Raw genomic sequence first — 22,465 nt, 5'->3', positions numbered from 1 at the left:
ACTTTAACTCCGGCCCATGCTCTGTTGTTGGTTTCTTTAATGACGTCATGTCCGCCGGGTCAACATGATCCTTGTAGAATTTTAATTCCTCTATCGCACAAACAGACTCAGCATAGGCAGCATCTCCTTCTTCACATTCCAAGGCTATCTTCCGGCTCCCATGGACTGTAATGGTGCCCTTGTGACCCGGCATCTTGAGCTGCAAATACACGTAACATGGCCGAGCCATGAATTTGGCATAAGCCGGCCGCCCAAACAGAGCATGATATGGGCTTTTGATCTTAACCACTTCAAAGGTTAATTTTTCTGCTCTGGAGTCATACTCATCTCCAAAGGCTACTTCCAGCTCAATCTTACCAACTGGGTATGCCGATTTACCAGGTACCACACCATGAAACACTGTGTTGGATTGTTTCAGATTTTTATCCGTCAATCCCATCCGGCGAAACATCTCATAGTAAAGGATGTTGATGCTGCTGCCTCCATCCATGAGTACCTTAGTAAACTTGTACCCACCTACCTGAGGTGCCACTACTAACACCAAGTGACCCGGATTATCAACCCGGGGCGGGTGATCCTCCCTGCTCCACATAATGGGCTGCTCCGACCAACGTAAATAACATGGTACTGCCGGCTCAATGGCATTGACGGCCCTCTTGTGGAGTTTCTGGTCTCTCTTACACAAACTGGTAGTAAAGACATGATACTGTCTACTACTCAACTGCTTCGGGTTGCTCTGATAGCCGGATTATTGCTATTGTTGATTCCCTTGGCCTTGTTGCTGATTATATCCCCCCTGGTGACCAGGATGACCATGAAAACCTCCTCCGCTTGAACCGGCGCCCGGGCCCTGAAAGCCGCCTGAGCCGCCGCCCGGACCATGATCCTCATCAAACGCATTTGAATTTTTAAATGCCTTCATGATCGTACAATCCTTCCACAAGTGGGTAGCTGGCTTCTCCCTGGTGTCGTGTCTGGGACAAGGTTCATTCAACATCTGCTCAAGGGTGGGGCCTGACCCGCCCGATCGAGGGGGCTGTCTGCCCTTGCGCCGCTGATTACCACCCTATGCATTAGTATTAGCAACAAACTCATCAGCCTTACGCTTATTACCTCTTTGATTTGCGGGGTTATGCTGGTGACCCTTGCCATTGCCGTTCTTCTTCCCCTTCATTGCCTTTTCTTCATCAGATCTTGGGTCTTTGGTGGTATCAGAATCGGCATACTTGACAAGAGCCTCCATTAACGTTCCCATATCATTACAGTCACGTTTAAGCCGCCCCAACTTCTGCTTCAGAGGTTCAAAACGGCAATTTTTCTCCAACATCAAAACTGCTGACCCGGCGTCCATTTTATCATACGAATGTATTATCTCCATGACCCGGTGCACCCAATGGGTTGTAGATTCTCCATCCTCTTGCTTGCAATTGGTCAGGTCCACAATTGACATTGGTTGTTTACACGTGTCTTTAAAGTTCTGGATGAACCGTGCCTTCAACTCTGCCCATGAGCCGATGGAATTGGGTGGTAATCCTTTCAGCTTGGTCCAAGCCGTTCCATCCAACATCATGGTAAAGTACTTGGCCATTGCAGCATCACTAACCTCCAACAGCTCCATAGCCATCTCATAACTCTCAATCCAAGCCCCCGGCTATAAGTCAGCCGTGTAGTTAGGTACCTTACGAGGTCCCTTGAAATCATTGGGCAATAGTTCATTGCGTATGGCTGGGACCAAGCAAGGTACACCTCCTGTTCTCGTAACCACTCCTGCCTCAACCAAGGTTGCTGGATAAGCCGGAAAGGTTTGGCGAGCCGCCTACTCTGCCGCTACCTAAGCCACCCGTTCCGCCTCTTGGCAAATCCTCTCCTGATCTGCCAAGTTGAGGGCTCCAGCCCGCACCGGCTCATGCCTATATGGCCGGTTGTGGCGTTGAGCTTGACATCTCTGCAGATTCCATGTGCCTACTGTAACTCGGGCTTCGGCTTGGGCGAGGAGTTGAATGAATCCTGTCTCGACTGTAGGAGTAGGCATTTTGCTATGCCAAAGCTGTCTGAAGTAGTTCTCTTACCCTCCGGGTTTCAATTGCTGCTGGCGAGTCACCTTCCATCGGGAGAGCTGCCAAACGAGCTGACTCCGCAATGAGGTTCTCCATGGGGTTGGAGAAGTGACCCGGGGGTGTTGCCATATAACAAGGAGGAGCTGTATTTATGCGCGGCGGCTCCATGGTGCATGGTTGAACTGGTGCACCGGGTGTCGGGACCTGGTTTGCCTCTGGCGGGTTGCTCCCTCCAGCTCCAGGTGTATGGGACAGATTCCTTGGATCCAGTTAGAGGCAGACGCGACTGAGCTTTCTAACGCCTCCTCCTCATGACCTCGTTTGATGCATTAAGATCCACCGAGAGTCGGAAGGTTTCTGCTTGAAGCTGCTGAGCACGAGCATCCAAAGTTGCTCGCTCTGCTACCATCCGGGTTTCCTCCGTGGATAGATTTTCCTTAGCTTGCACCATCTCCTCCCGCACGCGTGCCACTTCCGCGTCATGATGGGCTTTATCCGCCGGCTCTACCGCAGCGGTTAACAGAGTCGTCAGTTTATCCATGAGGTCCATGAGAACCTGAGCCGAGGGGCGCGCGGGGTCTCCTGACCCGGCAGCTGCCGACCCGGTGGCTGCCGTTGTCGCCGCGGTGGAGTTCTGCCCGGGTTGTGTCCCTGCCATGAAGACTCCGGCCCAATTTGGTGGCTGTGCCGCTTCGACACAGGCGGACCCGGCACGCTGTGCCGCTTCGATGAGGTCAGTGTGGACATCCGGCTCAGGGCCCGACTCGCCGATCCAGCTGATGAAGATGTGAATTCCGCCGAAGGGGACCCGGTACCCATACTCGATTGAGCCGGCCTCGGGGCCCCAGCCTTCGTCGTCGATGTAGATCTTGCCCCGACGACTCTTGGTCATCTGGCCCACAGCGTATCCCTTGAGCCCTTCGAAGTTGCCCTTCAAGAACTCAAATCCACCATGCCCTGGCCCCATGGTGGGCGCCAACTGTCGTGGTGTTGTCACGGCAGATGTCCTAGCAAGAGGACTTAGTCGTAGGGCCATCGCAACTAGGAAGCTTAAAGGGGTTAATCGGGACAAAGGACACGAGAAGTTTTATACTAGTTCGGCCCCTTACGATGAAGGTAAAAGCCTACATCTAGTTGTGTTCGAATTGCTCGGGTTTCGATTACCAAGAGGCTAAACTCGCCGGCTTGGTTCTCGACTTGATTTTCTCCCTAAACCGCCACCGGGTCGTCCCCTTATATACACGGGTTGACGCCTGGTGGCTTACAGAGTCCCGGCCGGCTCATAATCGTGTCCGGCTCGGTGACTTTCTTTACATGCATTTCTTTACAAGTCTTTCTGCCCACATGGCGGTTTACAATAACGGGCTCTTAAGCCGGCCCGAGGCCTTTGGGCCTTCTTTATATACTAATAAACTATCATCTTGTCTGTATATTGGGCTTCTTATGTAACCCGCCATTAAGGCTGACCCGGCCCATCCTGGGTGGGTCTCAGCTGATAGTAATATCCCCAACAGAATTGTTTTCCTCCATCTTACAACTGTAGAACTTGTCGGAGACTTCATATCTCTCGACCCGGGCAAGGGCTTGGGAAACCATTTTCAGCTCTTGGAACATCTCATATGCTCCGTGCTACTCAAAAAGCATTTGGAGCCCCGATTCGAAGCTGTAAAGCATGCCGCACTGAACCAGGGAGTAATCATCACTACGCGACTGCCAGGCATTCATAACGTCTTGAGTTGCTGGGAAAATGGGTGCGTCACCTAGCGGTGCTTCAAGGACATATGCTTTCTTGGCAGCTATTAGGATGATCCTCAAGTTACAGACCCAGTCCATATAGTTGCTACCATTGTCTTTCAGCTTGGTTTTCTGTAGGAACGCGTTGAAGTTGAGGGAAACATTAGTGTGGGCCATTTGATCTACAAGACATATTGTAAAGATATTTTAGACTAAGATCATGACAATTAAGTTCATCTAATCAAATTATTTAATGAACTCCCACTCAGATAGACATCCCTCTAGTCATCTAAGTGATACATGATCTAAATTGACTAGGCCGTGTCCGATGACCACGTGAGACAGACTAGTCATCAACGATGAACATCTCCGTGTTGATTGCATCTACTATATGACTCATGTTTGACCTTTCGGTCTCTCGTGTTCCAAGGCCATGTTTGTACATGCTAGGCTCGTCAAGTCAACCTAAGTGTTTCACATGTGTAAATCTGGCGTACACCCGTTGTATGCGAACGTTAGAATCTATCACACCCGATCATCACGTGTGCTTCGAAACAACGAACCTTCGCAACGGTGCACAGTTAGGGGGAACACTTTTCTTGAAATTTTAGTGAGGGATCATCTTATTTATGCTACCGTCGTTCTAAGCAAATAAGATGTAAACATGAGAAACATCACATGCAAATCATAAAGTGACATTTCTGTCAAAAAAATCATAAAGTGACATGATATGGCCAATATCATCTTGCGCCTTTGATCTCCATCTTCGAGGCGCGACATGATCACCTTCGTCACCGGCATGACTGAAGGAAATATGCCCAAGAGGTAATAATAAAGTTGTTATTTATATTTCCTCATATCATGATAAATGTTTATTATTCATGCTAGAATTCTATTAACCGGAAACTTAGTACATGTATGAATACATAAACAAAACAGAGTGCCCCTAGTATGCCTCTACTTGACTAGCTCGTTCATCAAAGATGGTTATGTTTCCTGACCATAGACATGTGTTGTCATTTGATGAACGGGATCAAATCATTAGAGAATGATGTTATGGACATGACCCATCCATTAGCTTAGCATAATGATCGTTTAGTTCTATTGCTATTGCTTTCATCATGACTTATACATGTTCCTCTGACTATGAGATTATGCAACTCCTGAATACCGGAGGAACACCTTGTGTGCTATCAAACGTCACAACGTAACTGAGTGATTATAAAGATGCTCTACATATGTCTCCGAAGGTATTTGTTGGGTTGGCATAGATCAAGAAGGATTTGTCACTCCGTGTATCGGAGAGGTATCTCTGGGCCCCCTCAGTAATGCACATCACTATAAGCCTTGCAAGCAATGTGACTAATGTGTTAGTCACGGGATGATGCATTACGGAACAAGTAAAGAGACTTTCCAGTAACGAGATTGAACTAGGTATGATGATACCGATGATCGAATCTCGGGCAAGTAACATACCGATGACAAAGGGAACAATGTATGTTGTTATGCGGTTTGATCGATAAAGATCTTCGTAGAATATGTAGGAGCCAATATGAGCATCCAGGTTCCTCTATTGGTTATTGACCGGAGATGTGTCTCGGTCATGTCTACATAGTTCTCGAACCCGTAGGGTCCGCACGCTTAACATTCGATAACAATTTGTATTATGAGTTATGTGATTTGATGAACGAACTTTGTTCGGAGTCGTGGATGAGATCACGGAAATGACGAGCAGTCTCGAAATGGTCGAGAGGTAAAGATTCATATATTGGAAGGTTGCATTCGGACATCGGAATGGTTCTGAGTGATTCGGGCATTTTCTCGGAGTACCGGGAGGTTACCGGAACCCCCCGGGGAAAGATATGGGCCTTATGGGCCATATGAGGGAGGCTGACCAGCCCACAAGGGGCTGGTGCACCCCCCAAAAGGGAGCAGGCTCAATTGAACTTGGGAAGGGGACGCACCCCCCTTTTCCTTCTCCTACTCACTCTCCTTCCCCTTTTCCCCCTCCGGTAGAAGGAAAAAAGGTGGGGTCGAATCCTACTAGGACTGGAGTCCTAGTAGGACTCCCCTCTCCATGGCGCACCCCTTGTTGGCCGGTCTCCTCCAACCCTCCTTTATATGCGGGGGCAGGGGGCACCCCAAAGGCACAACAGACAATCTCTTAGCCGTGTGCGGTGCCCCCCTCCACAGTTCAACACCTCGATCATATTGCCGTAGTGCTTAGGAGAAGCCCTGCGCCGGTAACTTCATCATCACCATCGCCACGCCATCGTTCTGAAGGAACTCTCCCTCGTCCTCAACTGGATCAAGAGCTCAAGTGACGTCATGATGTTGAACGTGTGCTGAACACGGAGGTAACATACGTTCGGTACTTGGATCAGTTGGATCATGAAGACGTTCGACTACATCAACCGTGTTACTAAACACTACCGCTTTCGGTCTACGAGGGTACGTGGACACACTCTCCCTGCTTGTTGCTATGCTTCCCCTAGATAGATCTTGCGTGATCGTAGAATTTTTTTGAAATACTACGTTCCCCAACATTGGTATCAGAGTCAGGTCTATGTGTAGATGTTGTATGCATGAGTAGAACAGAAAGAGTTGTGGGCGATAATAGTCATACTGCTTACCGGCAACGTGTTACTTTGATTCGGCGATATTGTTGGACGAAGCGGCCCAGACCGACATTACATGACCGTGTTCATGAGACTAGTTCTACCGACGTGCTTCGCACACAGGTGGCTAGTGGGTGTCTGTTTCTCCAACTTTAGTTGAATTGAGTTTGACTACGTGCGGTCCTTGTTTAAGGTTAAAACATCACACTTGACGAAAAATCATTGTGGTTTTGATGCGTAGGTAAGAACGTTTCTTGCTAGAAGCCCATAGCAGCCACGTAAAACTTGCAACAACAAAGTAGAGGACATCTAACTTGTTTTTGTAGGGCATGTTGTGATGTGATATGGTCAAGACGTGATGAGATATAAATTGTTGTATGATATGATCATGTTTTGTTAAAATTATCGGCAACTGGCAGGAGCCTTATGGTTGTCTCTTTATTGCATAAGATGCAAGCGCCATATAATTGCTTTACTTTATCGCTATGTGATAGCAATAGTTGCAAAAGCAATAGTTGGCGAGACGACCATGTGACGACACGTTGATAAATATCAAGATGATGGAGATCATGGTGTCATGCCGGTGACAATGGAGATCATGACGGTACTTTGGAGATGGAGATCAAAGGCACAAGATGATGATGGCCATATCATGTCACATATTTTGATTGCATGTGATGTTTATCTTTTATGCATCTTATTTTTCTTAATATGACGGTAGCATTATGAGATGATCCCTTACTAAAATTTCAAGGTATAAGTGTTCTCCCTGAGTATGCACCGTTGCGGCAGTTCTTCGTGCTGAGACACCAGGTGATGATCGGGTGTGATAAGCTCTACGTTCACATACAACAGGTGCAAGCCAGTTTTGCACATGCAGAATACTTGGGTTAAACTTGATGAGCCTAGCATATGCAGATATGGCCTCGGAACACTAAGACCGAAAGGTCGAACGTGAATCATATAGTAGATATGATCAACATAGTGATGTTCACCATTGAAAGCTACTCCATCTCACGTGATGATCGGACATGGTTTAGTTGATATGGATCACGTGATCATTTAGATGACTAGAGGGATGTCTATCTAAGTGGGAGTTCTTAAGTAATATGATTAATTTAACTTAAATTCATCATGAACTTAGTCCTCATAGTATTTGCATATCTATGTTGTAGATCAATTGCTCGCGTATAGCTTCCCCATTTTATTTATGATATGTTCCAAGAGAAAACTAAGTTGAAAGTTGATAGTAGCAATGATGCGGACTAGGTCCATGATCTGAGGATTATCCTCATTGTTGCATAGAAGAATTATGTCCTTGATGCACCGCTAGGTGGCAGAACTATTGCAGGAGAAAATGCAGACATTATGAACATTTGACAAGCTCGGTATGATGACTACTTGATAGTTTACTGCACCATCCTTTCCAGATTAGAACCAGGACTTCAAAAATGTTTTGAATGCCACAGAGCATATAAGATGTTCCAAGAGCTCAAATTGGTATTTCATACTCATGCCCGAGTCAAGAGGTATGAGATCTCTGACAAGTACTTTGCCTACAAGATGGAGGAGAATAGCTCAACTAGTGAGCATGTGCTCAGAATGTCTGAGTACTAGAATCGCTTGAATCAAGTGGGAGTTAATCTTCCAGATAAGATAGTGATGGACAGAGTTCTCTAGTCACTATCACCAAGTTACTGGAACTTCGTGATGAACTATAATATGCAAGGGATGATGAAAACGATTCTCGAGCTCTTCGTGATGCTAAAATCGATGAAGGTAGAAATCAAGAAAAGCATCAAATGTTGATGGTTGACAAGACCACTAGTTTAAGTAAATGAGCAAGGGAAATAAAGGAAATTTCAAGAAGAACGGCAATAAAGTTGCTGCTCAAGTGAAGAAGCCCAAGTCTGGACCTAATTAGCCAGAGACTGAGTGCTTCTTCTCCAAACGGACTGGTCACTGGAAGCGGAACTGCCCCAAATACTTGGCGGATAAGAAGGATGGAAAAGTGAGCAAAAGTATATATGATATACATGTTATTGATGTGTACTTTACTAGTGTTCATAGTAGCCCCTAGGTATTTGATACTGGTTCAGTTGCTATGATTAATAACTCAAAATAGGAGTTACAAAATGAACAGAGACTAGTTAAGGGCGAGGTGACGATGTGTATTGCAAATGATTCCAAAGGTTAATAAGATCACAATCGCACACTCCCTTTACCTTCGGGATTAGTGTTGAACCTAAAATAAATGTTATTTGGTGTTTGCGTTGAGCATAATATGATTGGATCATGTTTATTGCAATGCGGTTATTGATTTAAGTCAAAGAATAATTGTTATTCTGTTTACATGAATAAAACCTTTTGTGGTCATACACCCAAGGCGAATGGTTTATTTAATCTTGATTGTAGTGATACACATATTCATGATATTGATGCCAAAAGATGCAAAGTTGATAATGATATTGCAACATACTAGTGGCACTGCCGTCTAGGTCATATTGGTGTAAAGCGCATGAAGAAACTCCATGCAGATGGACTTTTGGAATCACTTGATTATGAATCATTTGATGCTTGCGAACCATGCCTCATGGGAAAGATGACTAAGACTCCATTCTCCGGAACAATGGAGCGAGCCACTGACTTATTAGAAATAATACATATCGATGTATGTGGTCTGATGAGTGTTGAGGGTTGTGGCGGGTATCATTATTTTTTTACCTTCGCAGATGATTTGAGAAAATATGGGTATATCTACTTAATGAAACACAAGTCTGAAACATTTGAAAAAGTTCAAAGAATTTCAGAGTGAAGTTGAGAATCATCGTAACAAGAAAATAAAGTTTTGACGATCTGATCGCAGAGGTGAATATGTGAGTTACGAGTTTGGCCTTCATTTGAAACAATGTGGAATAGTTTCACAACTCAGCCACCTAGAACACCACAGCGTAATGGTGTGTCCGAACATTGTAACCGTACTTTATTAGATAATGGTGCAATCTACGATGTTTCTTACCGATTTACCACTATCGTTTTGGGTTCTACATTAGAGACAGCTGCATTCATGTTAAATAGGGCACCGTCTAAATCCGTTGAGACGACACCATATGAACTGTGGTTTGGCAAGAAACCCAAGTTGTTGTTTCTTAAAGTTTGGGGTTGTGATGCTTATGTGAAAAAGTTTAAGCCTGATAAGCTCAAACCCAAATCGGAGAAGTGCGTCTTCATAGGATACCCAAAAGAAACTGTTGGGTACACCTTCTATCACAGATCGGAAGGCAAGATCTTTGTTCCTAAGAGTGGATCCTTTCTAGAGAAGGAGTTTCTCTCGAAAGAAGTGAGTGGGAGGAAAGTACAACTTGATGAGGTAATTGTACCTTGTCTCGAATTGGAAAGTAGCTCATCACTGAAATCAGTTCCAATGATGCCTACACCAATTAGTGAGGAAGTTAATGATGATGATCATGAAACTTCAGATCAAGTTACTACTGAACCTGTAGGTCAACCAGAGTACGATCCACACCAGAGTGGTACGATAATCCTGTTCTAGAAGTCATGTTGCTAGACCATGATGAACCTACGAACTATGAGGAAGTGATGATGAGCCCAGATTCCGACAGATGGCTTGAGGCCATGAAATCTGAGATAGAATCCATGTATGAGAACAAAGTGTGGACTTTGGTGGACTTGCCTGATGATTGGCAAGCCATTGAGTATAAATGGATCTTCAAGAGGAGGACGAACGTTGATAGTAGTGTTACTATCTACAAAGCTCGACTTGTCGAAAAGGGTTTTTGACAAATTCAAGATGTTGACTACGATGAGATTTTCTCACTCGTATCGATGCTTAAAGTATGTCTGAATCATGTTAGCAATTGCCACATTTTATGAAATCTGACAAATGGATATTAAAAATCCATTCCTTAATGGATTTTATTAAAGAAGAGTTGTATATGATACAACCAGAAGGTTTGGTCAATCCTAAAGGTGATAACAAATGTGCAAGCTCCAACGATCCATCTATGGACTGGTGCAAGCATCTCGGAGTTGGAATATATGCTTTGATAAGTTTGTCAAAGCATATAGCTTTATACAGACTTGCGGTGAAGCCTGTATTTACAAGAAAGTGCGTGGGAGCACTACATCCTTTCTGATAAGTATATGTGAATGACATATTGTTGATCAGAAATGATATAGAATTTTCTTGAAAGCATAAAGGACTATTTGAAAGGAGTTTTTCAAAGAAAGACCTCGGTGAAGCTGCTTACATATTGGGCATCAAGATCTATAGAGATAGATCAAGACACTTGATAAGTTTTTTCAATGAGTACATACCTTGACAGGATTTTTTGAAGTAGTTCAAAATGGAACAGTCAAAGAAGGAGTTCTTGCCTATATTGCAAGGTGTAAAGTTGAGTAAGACTCAAAACACGACCACGGCAGAAAATAGAAAGAAAACGAAAGTCATTCCCTATGCCTCAGCCATAGGTTCTATAAAGAATGCTATGATGTGTACCAAACCTATTGTGTACCTTGCCATGAGTTTGGCAAGGGGGTAAGATATTGATCCAGGAGTGGATCACTTGAAAGCGGTAAAAATTATCCTTAGAAGACTAAGGAGATATTTCTCGGTTATGGAGGTGATAAAGAGTTTGTCGTAAATAGTTACGCCGATGCAAGCTTTTACACCGATCCGGGTGACTCTGAGTCTCAATCTGGATACATATTGAAAGTGGGAGCAATTAGCTAGAGTAGCTCCATGCAAAGCATTGTAGACATAGAAAATTTGCAAAATACATACGACTCCGAATGTGACAGACCCATTGACTAAGCTTCTCTGACAAGAAAAACATGATCACACCTTCGTACTCTTTGGGTGTTAAATCACATAGCAATGTGAACTAGATTATTGACTCTAGTAAAACCCTTTGGGTATTAGTCACATGGCGATGTGAACTAATTAATCACATGGTTATGTGAACTATTGGTGTTCAATCACATGGCGATGTGAACTAGATTATTGACTCTAGTGCAAGTGGGAGATTGAAGGAAATATGCCCAAGAGGCAATAATAAAGTTGTTATTTATATTTCCTCATATCATGATAAATGTTTATTATTCATGCTAGAATTGTATTAACCGGAAACTTAGTACATGTGTGATACATAAACAAAACAGAGTTTCCCTAGTATGACTCTACTTGACTAGCTCGTTAATCAAAGATGGTTATGTTTCCTGACCGTAGACATGTCTTATCATTTGATGAGCGGGATCACATCATTAGAGAATGATGTGATGGACAAGACCCATCCATTAGATTAGCATAATGATCGTTTAGTTTTATTGCTATTTCTTTCACCATGACTTATACATGTTCCTCTGACTATTAGATTATGCAACTCCCGAATACCGGAGGAACACCTTGTGTGCTATCAAACGTCACAAACGTAAGTGGGTGATTATAAAGATGCTCTACAGATGTCTCCGAAGGTGTTTGTTGGGTTGGCATAGATCGAGATTAGGATTTGTCACTTCGAGTATCGGAGAGGTATCTCTGGGCCCTCTCGGTAATGCACATCACTATAAGCCTTGCAAGCAATGTTACTAATGAGTTAGTCACGGGATTATGCATTACAAAATGAGTAAAGAGACTTGCCGGTAACGAGATTGAGCTAGGTATGATGATACCGATGATCAAATCTCGGGCAAGTAACATACCGATGACAAAGGGAACAACGTATGTTGTTATGCAGTTTGACTGATAAAGATCTTCGTAGAATATGTAGGAGCCAATATGAGCATCCATGTTCCGCTATTGGTTATTGACCGGAGATGTGTCTCGGTCATGTCTATATAGTTCTCGAACCCGTAGGATCCGCACGCCTAACGTTCGATGACGATTTGTATTATGAGTTATGTGATTTGATGACCAAAGTTTGTTGGAGTCCCGGATGAGATCATGGCCATGACGAGGAGTCTCGAAATGGTCGAGAGGTAAAGATTCATATATTGGAAGGTTGCATTCGGACATCGGAATGGTTCTGAGTGATTCGGGCATTTTTCTGGAGTACGGGGAGGTTACCGGAACCCCCCGGGGAAAGATATGGGCCTTATGGGCCATATGAGGGAGGCTAATCAGCCCACAAGGGGCTGGTGTGCCCCCCACAAGGGAGGAGGCTGAATTGGACTTGGGAAGGGGGCGCCACCCCCCTTTTTCCTTCTCCTACTCACTCTCCTTCCCCTTTTCCCCCTTCGGTAGAAGGAAAAAAGGGTGGGGCCGAATCCTACTAGGGTTGGAGTCCTAGTAGGACTCCCCTCTCCCTGGCGCGCCCCTTGTTGGCTGGCCTCCTCCTCCCCTCCCTTCTATACGGGGGCAGGGGCACCCCAAAGGCCCAACGGACAATCTCTTAGCCATGTGCGGTGCCCCCCTCCACAGTTCAACACCTCGGTCATATTGTCGTAGTGCTTAGGAGAAGCCCTGCGTCGGTAACTTCATCATCACCGTCGCCACGCCATTGTGCTGACGGAACTCTCCCTCATCCTCAACTGGATCAAGAGCTCAAGGGACATCATCATGCTAAACGTGTGCTGAACACAGAGGTGCAGTACGTTCGGTACTTGGATCGGTTGGATCATGAAGACATTCGACTACATCAACCGTGTTACTAAACTCTTCCGCTTTCGGTCTACAAGGGTACGTAGACACAGTCTCCCCGCTCGTTGCTATGCTTCTCCTAGATAGATATTGCGTGATTGTAGGAATTTTTTTTTGAAATACTATGTTTCCCAACAATGACACGATGATATCCATCATCGTGTCTTCATGAAGTTGACTTGCCAACTATTACTTCTACTACTATGGCTAACGGTTAGCAATAAAGTAAATTAATTACATGGCGTTTACATTGACTCGCAGGTCATACAATAAATTAAGACAACTCCTATGGCTCCTGTCAGTTGTCATACTCATCGACATGCAAGTCATGATTCCTATTACAAGAACATGATCAATCTCAGACAACAGATATATAATTCATCACATCCTTTTGGCCATATCACATCGCATAGCATACCCTGCAAAAACAAGTTAGACGTCCTCTAATTGTTGTTGCATGTTTTACATGGCTGCGATGGGTTTCTAGCAAGAACGTTTCTTACCTACGCAAAAGCCACAACAGTGATATGCCAATTGCTCTTTACCCTTCATAAGGACCCTTTTCATCGAATCCAATCCGACTAAAGTGGGAGAGACAGACACCCGCTAGCCACCTTATGCATCAAGTGCATGTCAGTCGGTGGAACCAGTCTCACGTAAGCGTACGTGTTAGCTCGTTCCGGGCCGCTTCATCCCACAATGCCGACGAATCAAGATAAGGCTAGTAACGGTAAGCAAATTCACCAAATCATCGCCCACAACTACTTTGTGTTCTACTTGTGCATAGAATCTACACATAGGCCTAACTCATGATGCCACTGTTGGGAAACGTAGTAATAATTCAAAAATTTCCTATGTGTCACCAAGATCAATTTAGGAGATACTAGCAATGAGAGAGAGAGGGAGTGCATCTTCATACCCTTGAAGATCTCTAAGCGGAAGTGTTATAAGAACGCGGTTGATGGAGTCGTACTCGCGGCGCTTCAAATCGCGGAAGACCTGATCTAGCGCCGAACGGACGGCGCCTCCGCGTTCAACACATGTACATCCCGGGGACGTCTCCTCCTTCTTGATCCAAGTTGAGGGAGAGCTCCGGCAGCACGACGGCGTGGTGGTGGAGCTTGTGGTTCTCCTGCAGGGCTTCGCCAAGCACTACAGAGGAGGAGGGGGTGTTGGAGGAGGGAGGGGCTACGCCAGGGGAAGAGGTGCTGCTTCCCCCCCCCCCCCACTATTTATAGGGGGAAGGGAAGAGGGGGCCGACCCCCCTAGATGCATCTAGAGGGGGTGGGGAGGCTAGGACGGGAGACTTGCCCCCCAAGCAAGGTGGGAGCTGCCCCCTCCCCCTAGGGTTTCCAACCCTAGGCACCTTGGGCCCTTGGGGGGGCACCAGCCCACTAGGGGCTGGTTCCCTCCCATATTCAGCCCATTAAGTCCTCCGGGGCAGGTGGCCCCACCCGGTGGACCCCCGGAGACCTTTCGGTGGTCCCGGTACAATACAGATAACCCTCGAAACCATTCCGGTGACTAAAATTGGACTTCCCATATATAAATCTTCACCTCCTGACTATTCAGGAACTCCTCATGACGTCTGGGATCTCATCCGGGACTCCGAACAACCTTCGGTAACCACATACAATTTCCCATAACAACTCTAGCGTCACCGAACCTTAAGTGTGTAGACCCAACGGATTCGGGAACCATGCAGACATGACCGAGACATCTCTCCGGCCAATAACCAACAGCGGGATCTGGATACCCATGTTGCACTAGTAGAAAAAGGGTCTGTTGTCTCCGTTCGTAAGGGCCTTTTGTCCCGGTTCCTGAACCGAGACTAAAGGGTCGGTACTAATGCCCTGTCCCTTTAGTCCCGGTTCAATCCAGAACCGGGATAGATGGGCCTCCACGTGGCCTATGCGCGGAGCCTAGGCAGGAGGGCCTTTGGTCCCGGTTGGTGGCACCAACCGAGACCAATAGGCATCCACGCGTCAGCATTTCTGTGGCTGGGGTTTTTGTTTTTTTTAAAAGGGGGGGGGTTGGGGGTTTTGGGGGGTTAATTTAGGTATTTCATATATTGTGTTAGCTAGCTATAATTAATAGAGAGAAGTGTCCTCTCTTATGTCCGTGCTTGGTCGACGCTACGTACTATACATACGTATAGAGAGGACTGGACAAGCTAGCTAGCTAGTAAGCAAACGAAGGAAACAGAAGATCGTCATGAACATATATGCATACAGAGAGAAGTGATATCGACCACCTCTCCTTCTCTGAGAGATTGGTCGAACAACAAGTTCTCGTATATCTATCCGACACTACCGGCTACATATATACAATAATTATCTCTTACAAATATAATCTCCTAACATACGGACTCATGGTCCACATAGTATTCTCTGTCTTCAGCGATCACGTGGTCAAGAAAGAATGCCGCCAATTCCTCTTGAATTGCTCGCATGCGAGCTGGTGCTAGGAGTTCATCCCGCTTCCGAAATATCTAATTTGAAGAAGGGGGTCGATACATATATATATGAATGAATGAAACTCAACACAAATGATGGTAATAAAATAAAATTGTGAATGTTGTTATTTACGCACTTCATATTGTTCGTCAGAGTAGCCCCGCTCACAGGTCGTGTGGCGGATGGACTCACAAACGTAGTATCCACAGAAATCATTCCCTTGTTCCTGCCACAACCACTTTATAAGAAACAGAGGTCAATCAAACTGATAAGCAAGAATGCCAAATGGTATTGATGAAACTAGCACTTGAATCAATAGGAGATGCGCGGAACATGCTACTATAGTACTTACTTTCGGGTGTCTAAATTGCAGCTTCTTCGGGAGTCCCGGAGCTTTTTTGGTGAATTTTTTCCAAACCCTGCCAGACAAAGAAAACAATTACTTGATATATCAGGAAATGAACAAAGTTGCTGATATGGTGGATAATGATCGATTTAACTTACTTCTCGAGCATTTGAGTCATGTCCGCATAGTCCTGGGGATCTTTTTGTCTTGAGTCTAAGACGGTTACTAGTCCCTGCTCAAGCTTAATCTCTAGGAGAATATAGTGGAAACTACATACGCACGCATAACTCATCAATTACATTACTATAACCTTGACTAATATATAAGGGAAACTGAGTACGCACAAGACAGTAACACTCACTTCAAGTTGTAAGGAAATAGTATTATATCTTTGTTTTCATTTATTACCAACGATCGTAGCAAGTTGGCCTCGGTATCTGCGGCATGAAATTTAACCTGAGTTACATCTATGATATTTGTGTTAATGAACCCAATATCACCGATTTGTCATTTCTTCAATTCGACGATCTTCAATCTGCATAGTATAGTGAGGATAATTATAAATACATGCAATGAAAGAGCTGGGCTATATAGAGAGACTTAATAACAGAAGTAGTACTACTTACAGACAGTAGCAGGTGACCGTTGCTTTATCGAGGGCCAATTGATTCAAAAACTGAAAGAACTCCTCAAATGGAACAGGCAATAGATCAATTCCAGCGAGGTCATGCTCCTTTTTAACTCTCACATACAAAGTACTCCTCCCCCCAGACTCTCTGCAGATTTTCAAGTACCAATCATGCAATCTTTGCATCATCGTTGATAGAGATCTTTCATCTTTGACGAGAGGCTTCCCGTACTCGTATATTTGTATCTGCAACTCCATGAAAGCATAATGTACATCGTCGGGCAGGTAATATCCAAGATTTCTATAACCGGGCACCATCCTCGGATCATTAGCGACGATGTCGCTAGGCACCTTGAGCGGGGGGCACGATTGCTTCGCTTGTTCACCGAGCTGTGCAATTTGTTTCCCAGCTCGTCGTTCTTTCAGCCTTTGATCACTGACAGTACTTCCCGACCGCTCCGCTTCGGCAAATTCCTTTCCAATAATGCGCTCATAGTTTCCTTTCGGCGGAGACTTGGGTTGTTTTGTCAGGGCAGCCAGAGTGCGCTTCGCTTTCACCGAATCTACCTTCTCCTCTGGAGGTGGATGTTTCTTTGCTTTCACCCCTTCAAAGAAGTTCCTCACTTCTTCCCACGCGATCCCGGCGTTCTCCTCCGGGGTCCTCTCGTATGGTAACTTCTCTGGAGTCTTCAGAGAAGGACCGAATCTGTATGTCCTCCCGCCTCTGGCTGTACTACTAGACGCCGGCAGAGCAGACGGAGCGGTTGTCTTCTTTACTTGCTTACGAGGCGGAGGAGAAGGACTACGACGCGCCGGAGCAGCCGGAGCGGCAGCAGGTATCTTCCGCCCTTGCAGACGAGGCGGAGAAGGGGGAGGCTGGCTGCTCGGGCGCGTCAGCACAGGCGGAGAAGGAGGCGGAGTGCTGCCACGCGCCGGAGAAGGAGCCGGCCAAGTGCCCTGATCGTCACTCGCCGGAGGAGGAGGCGGTGGAGGAGGCGGAGTGCCCTGACTCGCCGGAGGAGGAGGAGGAGGAGGCGGAGGCGTCCAGTTCGGAAGGTTGATGAGCTCCTTCCGCCATAGGCATGGAGTCTTCAGAGCAGAACCCAGCCGAGTCTCCCCTTCACCGGTAGGGTGGTCAAGCTGGAGGTCCTCAAATCCCTCTGTTATTTCATCCACCATCACCCTAGCATATCCTTCTGGAATCGGCCGACAGTGAAAAGTTGCGCTGGGTTCAGTAGGAAAAACAAAGCCAACAGTCGCCTTGACCTTCATATTAATCCATTGCGTCATAAGGTGGCAATTTTGAGACTCCGTGATAGCATCCACGGGATAGCTGGCAGGAGCCGTCAAGACATGCTCCGGCTGAAGCAACTCGGTGGAAGCCACGCTGCTTCTCCGCTGAGATGGCGGGGTAGCTTCGGGGGAAGCTTCGGCAGTTCGTTTGCTGCGATTTGCTTCTCGTTCCTCTATCTCTTGTACCCTTGCTTGCAGCACCTGCATTTGGGTCTGCTGCACTTTTTTCCTCCTCTCCTGGCATTTGTAACCGCCTGCGTCCAGAAACCCAACCTTCCACGGAATGGAGCCTGGCGTGCCTCGTGTCCGTCCAGGGTGCTCAAGATTCCCGAGGGCCATTGTGAGCTCGTCGTTCTCTCTGTCTGGAACGAACGTCCCTTGCTGCGCTGCTTCGATATACTGCTGAAGCTTCTTGACTGGTATGTCCATTTGATCGTTCGTCCAAATGCACTTCCCTGATATAGGGTCCAAGGTTCCGCCAGCCCCGAAGAACCAAGTCCGGCAATGGTCTGGCTAGTTAATTGTCTCTGGTTCGATCCCTTTATCAGCCAGATCATTCTCAGTCTTGTCCCACTTAGGCCGGGCTACGAGGTAGCCACCTGACACCGTGCGATGGTGATGCTTCTTCTTCGCAGCATTTTGCTTGTTTGTCGCCGACATCTTCTTACTCTTTTCCGATGTCTTGTGGGACACAAGTGCGGGCCAGTGATCTTTGATCTTCTCATATCTGCCCGTGAATTCTGGTGTCTCTTTATTGTCGACAAACTTATTCAGCTCTTTCTTCCACCTCCTGAATAGTTCGGCCATCCTCTTAAGAGCAAAAGACTTGATTAATTGCTCTTTAACTGGCTTCTCCGGATCATCCTCTTGTGGTAGGGAGAAAGATCTAAAAAAGGGGACTTGGATAGGATTTTGACCACGATCAAAAGATAGGAGGTTTGGCTTAAATAAAAGATCCAGCTAACTTGTGAGATAGAGCTGTCTTCCTGGCTGGAATAGGATGGTACCAAATTTGACTTCAGCTCAGTCCAAAGATCATTTTTCTGCATATCATTGACATAAGACACCTCAGGGTCTTCTGTAGCCGGCTTTAACCATTGCTGGATGCTGATCGGGATCTTGTCCCTAACCAAAACCCCGCACTGAGCAACAAATGCGCTCTTTGTCCGGAGGGGTTCAATCGGTTGGCCGTCGGGCGCGATTGCTATGATCTCAAACTTTTCATCCGAGATCAACTTTTTCTTCGGGCCTCGTCTCTTTACCGAAGTTGTGCTCGATCCGGAGGGCTAGAAAAAAGAACAAAGACTTAATTAATATGTGTACATACCAAAACAATGAATGCATCAATTAGCTAGTCAGCAGAAGCTTAACTAATATATATACCTGGCCGGACTCGGTCCGGTCACCGGAGATGTCATCGCGGTCTCCTTCTTGCACCGGCATTGGGTCACCGGAGCCGTCCTCACGGTCTCCTTCTTGCACCGGCATTAGGTCACGGAGCCATCATAATCATAGCCAGCTGCTTTGAGACCATCGATGTCGTTGAGAAACAACGAGCAGACGGCATCACTTCCTCGTGCGATTATGTCCCCCAACAACTCTTCTTGTACTTCGTCTCGGGCGGTGTCCATAGTTTCTACAAATATTTACAACATGGCAATTATTATTCAAACATGACAGATGGATATATTAGTGGCAAACGTAGAACTAATATTAATTAGTGGCCTCGACGCTGCTTCTCTAGGGTTTGGGGTGGCCTCGACAACGCTTCAAGGATAAAAAAAGAAGAGGAAGAAGAAAAAAAGGAGAAGAAAGAATAGAGGAGTGAGAACTCCTCTATTCTTTCTTCTCCTCTTTTTTTTCTTCTTCTTCCTCTTTTTTTTATCGGGAACGAGGGTCGTCGAGGGTCACCGAGCGGTAGAGGAAACCCTAAATAGCAAGTATCGTGGGTGTTAGATACATGTGGACCCTAACCCTCGACGACCCTCGTTCCCGATAAAATAAAAGAGGAAGAAGAAGAAAAAAAGAGAAGAAGAAATGAACTTCCGCTTCATGCACATCCAAGGAGGAAGGTTATACATACATAGAGTCATGGGCCAGGTGTTGTGATTGCTGCTCTGCTCCCCGAAAGGATTAATGCCATCCGCGCTTAAAGCAAACCATACATTCCTTGGGTCCTTTGCAAACTCATCCCAGTACTTTCTCTCGATTTTTCTCCACTGTGACCCGTCAGCGGGTGCTCTCAACTTCCCGTCTTTCTTCCGGTCCTCACTGTGCCATCGCATCAACTTGGCATGCTCTTCGTTTCTAAACAGACGTTTCAACCGTGGTATTATAGGAGCATACCACATCACCTTCGCAGGAACCCTCTTCCTGGGGGGCTCGCCGTCAACATCACCAGGGTCATCTCGTCTGATCTTATACCGCAATGCACCTCATACCGGGCATGCGTTCAGATCCTTGTATGCACCGCGGTAGAGGATGCAGTCATTAGGGCATGCATGTATCTTCTCCACCTCCAATCCTAGAGGGCATACGACCTTCTTTGTTGCGTATGTACTGTCGGGCAATTCGTTATCCTTTGGAAGCTTCTTCTTCAATATTTTCAGTAGCTTCTCAAATCCTTTGTCAGCCAGAGCATTCTCTGCCTTCCACTGCAGCAATTCCAGTACGGTACCGAGCTTTGTGTTGCCATCTTCGCAATTGGGGTACAACCCTTTTTTGTGATCCTCTAACATGCGATCGAACTTTAGCTTCTCCTTTTGACTTTCGCATTGCGTCCTTGCATCGACAATGACCCGGCGGAGATCATCATCATTGGGAACATCGTCTGGTTCCTCTTGATCTTCAGCAGCTTCACCCGTTGCAGCATCACTGGGCACATCGTCTGGTTCCTCTTGATCTTCACCAGCTCCCCCCGTTGCAGCATCACCGTATTCAGGGGGCACATAGTTGTCATCGCACTCTTCTTCTTCGTCGTCTTCCATCATAACCCCTATTTCTCCGTGCCTCGTCCAAACATTATAGTGTGGCATGAAACCCTTGTAAAGCAGGTGGGAGTGAAGGATTTTCCGGTTAGAGTAAGACCTCGTATTCCCACATTCAGTGCATGGACAACACATAAAACCATTCTGCTTGTTTGCCTCAGCCGCATCGAGAAACTCATGCACGCCCTTAATGTATTCGGAGGTGTGTCTGTCACCGTACATCCATTGCCGGTTCATCTGCATGCATTATATATAATTAAGTGTCCAAATTAATAGAAGTTCATCATCACATCAAAACCAAAGTGCATACATAGTTCTCATCTAACAACATATAGCTCTCCAGAGCATCTAATTAATTAAACCATACATTGAAACTATGTAAAACATTTCAATGCGAAAACAAATGCGATCATAATCGCAACCAAGGTAACAATTGATCCAATGGCATAATGATACCAAGCCTCGATATGAATGGCATATTTTCTAATCTTTCTAATCTTCAAGCGCATTGCATCCATCTTGATCTTGTGATCATCGACGACATCTGCAACATGCAACTCCAATATCATCTTCTCCTCCTCAATTTTTTTTATTTTTTCCTTCAACAAATTGTTTTCTTCTTCAACTAAATTTAACCTCTCGACAATAGGGTCGGTTGGCATTTCCAATTCACATACATCCTACATAAATAAAATCTATGTCACGTTGGTCGGCATAATTTTCATAAACAATAAATGAACCAATAGTTATAAAGATAATATATATACCACATCCGAATCATAGATAGGACGAGGGCCGACGGGGGCGGATACCAAAACCATCGCACTATATAAGATGCAATAATAAAAGTAAGAAAATAATACAAGTATCTATGTAAACATACAAGTAAGAAGATAAGAACAAGAGGCTCACCACGGTGGTGCCGGCGATGAGCTCGGCGCGGGTGATCGACGGCGGTGAAGACGGGGACGGGGCGTGACGGACCGCTAAACCTAGACAAATATTGAGGAAAATGGAGCTTGGAGGTCGAGCTTGGAGAGGAGAAAGCTTAAGTAGTGTGGCTCGGGCATTCCATCGAACACCTTGTGTGCATAGGAGGTGAGCTAGAGCACCACCAAGCCCTCTCCCCCTCGGCCAGAAAAAAACAGAGCAGTGTGCTCTGCTCTTACGCGAGGGGGTATATATAGGCACCTCATTGGTCCCGGTTGGTGGCATGGACCGGGACTAAAGGGGAGCCTTTGGTCCCGGTTCAAGCCACCAACCGGGACCAATGGTGGTGGGCCAGGAGCGAGGCCCATTGGTCCCGATTCGTCCCACCAACCGGGACCAAAAGGTCCAGATGAACCGGGACCAATGGCCCACGTGGCCCGGCCGGCCCCCTGGGCTCACGAACAGGGTTCCAATGCCCCCATTGGTCCCGGTTCTGGACTGAACGGGGACTAATGGGCTGACCCGGCCTGGACCAAAGCCCTATTTCCTACTAGTGTTGGATCCCACAGGTTCCACGATGATCTCATCGGATGAACCATGATGTCGGGGATTCAATCAATCCCGTATACAGTTGCCTTTGTCCATCGGTATGTTACTTGCTCGAGATTCGGTCGTCGGTATCCCCATACCTCGTTCAATCTCGTTACCGGCAAGTCTCTTTACTCGTTCCATAACGCATGATCCCGTGGCTAACTCCT

Source organism: Triticum urartu, chromosome 1 (assembly GCF_003073215.2).
Source record: "Triticum urartu cultivar G1812 chromosome 1, Tu2.1, whole genome shotgun sequence".
Taxonomy (NCBI): domain Eukaryota; kingdom Viridiplantae; phylum Streptophyta; class Magnoliopsida; order Poales; family Poaceae; genus Triticum; species Triticum urartu.
This window is presented reverse-complemented; position numbering follows the sequence as displayed.